This window comes from Nyctereutes procyonoides, unplaced genomic scaffold (assembly GCF_905146905.1).
Source record: "Nyctereutes procyonoides isolate TBG_1078 unplaced genomic scaffold, NYPRO_anot_genome, whole genome shotgun sequence".
In the NCBI taxonomy this organism is placed as follows: domain Eukaryota; kingdom Metazoa; phylum Chordata; class Mammalia; order Carnivora; family Canidae; genus Nyctereutes; species Nyctereutes procyonoides.
The window spans coordinates 59,826,018-59,829,266 of NW_026575043.1; the positions used below are offsets into that span (position 1 = coordinate 59,826,018).

General features: G+C 50.3%; 1 pseudogene; it reads left to right on the plus strand.

Annotated features, from left to right (window-relative positions):
* The first annotated feature begins 691 nt into the window (after positions 1-691).
* On the plus strand, positions 692-1,800 carry LOC129508108 (glyceraldehyde-3-phosphate dehydrogenase-like; annotated as a pseudogene).
* Positions 1,801-3,249: the final 1,449 nt, after the last annotated feature.

Here is a 3,249-nt window from a genome sequence, read left to right on the forward strand (position 1 = left end):
TGCCTTTGGCCCAGGGCACGATCCTGGAGACCCAGGATTGAATCCCACGTCGGGCTCCCTGCATGGAGCCTGCTTCTCCCTCTGCCTGTGTCTCTGCCTCTCTCTCTCTCTGTGACTATCATGCATAAATAAATAAAATCTTTAAAAAAAAAAAATAAAGACAAGTTTCCTGGGACCATCTCCGTGGTGGTAGGTGTGCTGGGGTCTCAGTGTGAAGGCAGATCTACCACCCCTGGTTCATGTCCCATCCCCCCATGTGCTGTGCACCGATGTGGTCCTGGGGGCATCCTGGCCACCTTGACAGTTGAGGCCCGGCCTTCAGGAGCTCACACACAAAGGAGGGAGGGTTTAGACAGTGCACAGGCAAATGAATAAACCACACACACACACACACACACACACACAGAGGACTTCTAGGTGAGGATAAATGCTATGAAGGCAATAAATGAGGTGGTTTGATGAAGAGAGACTGGACCAGGTTGTTGGAGCTGCCAGAGGGAGGGTCCAGGAGGCTTCTCCAGGAGGTGGCATGAGGACCGAGACCAGGAAGTGGCATGAGGATGTCCCTCTAAGGAAGGAGGGGGCAAAGGAGCTAAACCAGGAGTAGGAGCTCCAGATAGCTCTCTGCTCCTCCCTGTTCAACAGACAGCCGCATCTTCTGGTGCAGTGCAAGCCGCGTCCCCGAGACACGATGGTGAAGGTCAGAGTGAATGGATTTGGCCGTATTGGGTGCCTGGTCACCAGGGCTGCTTTTAACTCTGGCAAAGTGGATATTGTCAGTGGATATTGTCGCCATCAATGACCCCTTCATTGATCTCAACTCCATGGTGTACATGTTCCAGTATGATTCTACCCACGGCAAATTCCACGGCACAGTCAAGGCTGAGAACGGGAAACTTGTCATCAACGGGAAAGTCCATCTCCATCTTCCAGAAGCGAGATCCCGCTAACATCAAATGGGGTGATGCTGGAGCTGAGTATGTTGTGGAGTCCACTGGGGTCTTCACCACCATGGAGAAGGCTGGGGCTCACTTGAAGGGCGGGGCCAAGAGGGTCATCATCTCTGCTCCTTCTGCTGGTGCCCCCATGTTTGTGATGGACGTGAACCATGAGAAGTATGACAACTCCCTCAAGATTGTCAGCAATGCCTCCTGCACCACCAACTGCTTGGCTCCTCTAGCCAAAGTCATCCATGACCACTTGGGCATCGTGGAGAGCCTCATGACCACCGTCCATGCCATCACTGCCACCCAGAAGACCGTGGACGGCCCCTCTGGGAAGCTGTGGCGTGACGGCCGAGGGGCTGCCCAGAACATCATCCCTGTTTCCACTGGCGCCGCCAAGGCTGTGGGCAAGGTCATCCCTGAGCTGAACGGGAAGCTCACTGGCATGGCCTTCTGTGTCCCCACCCCCAATGTGTCAGTTGCGGATTTGACCTGCTGCCTGGAGAAAGCTGCCAAATATGATGACATCAAGAAGGTAGTGAAGCAGGCATCGGAGGGCCCCCTCAAGGGCATCCTGGGCTACACTGAGGACCCGGTTGTCTCCTGTGACTTCAACAGTGACACCCACTCTTCCACCTTTGACACCGGGGCTGGCATTGCCCTCAATGACCACTTCATCAAGATCATTTCCGGGTATGACAATGAATTTGGCTACAGCAACCAGGTGGTGGACCTCATGGTCCACATGGCCTCCAAGGAGTAAGAGCCTCCTGGACCACCAGCCCCAGCAAGAACAAGAGGAAGAGAGAGGCCCTCAGCTGCTGGGGAGTCCCTGCCCCAACTTAATCCCCCAACACACTCCATCTCCTGACCTTCAATTTACATCCTAGACCTCGAGGAAAGGGAGAGGCTTGGGGAGCCCTACCTTGTCATGTACCATCAATAAAGTATACTGTACCCAGCCAAAAAAAAAAAAAAAAAGGAGCTCCAGACAGAGATGAGGAGGGGCAGAGGTTGGGGCACGAATGAGCTTGGATGGGATCCCTGGGTGGCTCAGCAGTTCAGTGCCTGCCTTTGGCCCAGGGCACAATCCTGGAGTCCCAGATCGAGTCCCATATCGGGCTCCTGCATGGAGCCTGCTTCTCCCTCTGTCTGTGTCTCTGCCTCTCTTTCTGTGTGTGTCTCTCATGAGTAAATAAATAAAATCTTAAAAAAAAAAAAAAAAGGAATGAGATTGGCTTGTTCCAGAAACAGAAGCAGACAGGGTGGCCAGAGTGAGCATGTTGACCACCTGACCGGGTAGGTTTGAAGCAACTGGTTCTAAGTCTACTGAAGACCGAGGATAGCTCCAGCAGATGTTTTGATTAATTGTTCTTTTACAATAATCTCTTACCTGGATCGCTGCAGGATGTGAACTGCTTCTCTCAAACCATTTGTGTGCCATCAGGGAAGTGACAAAGGCACCACAAGTGGACAGGAGTGTTGTTGACCATGTGTCAGAACAGAGGCCGAGCGGTCTCTTGGTGGGCGTGTGCCATGCATGCTTTCTCGTCAAAGGGGTTGATGTTGTCTCAAAAATTCCACCGGCCAAGGCGATCTCCCACTCTTGCCCTTACAGTGGTTGGTGACTCCTCCTTTGTTGTGGTAGCTGGAAGCTTTGTGTTCGCTTACATTACAATGAAAGCTGGTTTTACCTCTAGTCAGTGCTTCAATTTTCCACCAGGCAGGCTGGTAACAAAACTCATCTTTTAGGACAAACGAAACCTTGTTTTGTCTGTTGAGAATTAGCTTAAAATCTGCCAGAGACCAGGCTCAATCAGAAACGGCAGCCTTGGGCCATTTGGTGAAGGTGAATCTAATTGAAAGATTTGCAGAGTTTAATGGAAGCAAAACGGAACGAAATGTTGACACGCTAATCTACAGAAACAAAACATGAAATCACACATGCTATAAAAAGGATTTAGAGACAGGTTCACACATTTGAGGAAACTCAAAAGCTTAGATGTATTCAATGCTATAATTTATTGTACCTCATTTTAGGCATGATATGGTGTCGGGATCACATGGAAAAATGGTTCTTATCATTCAGAGAAATGTACTGAAATATTTATAGATTATCCGTTGAAAAATCTGTCTCTGAAGGGATTTTCAAAGCTTGTAAAAACTTGTGGGCACAGATGATTTTCAAGGCTCTGCTTCTCTGGGGAGGCTTATGCGGACCCGACTTTGTGAATGTTTGCAGATCAACTCCGGGTTTCCACCCATCATCACACGGCCCAAAGATCTCATACAGTCCCTCCGGACT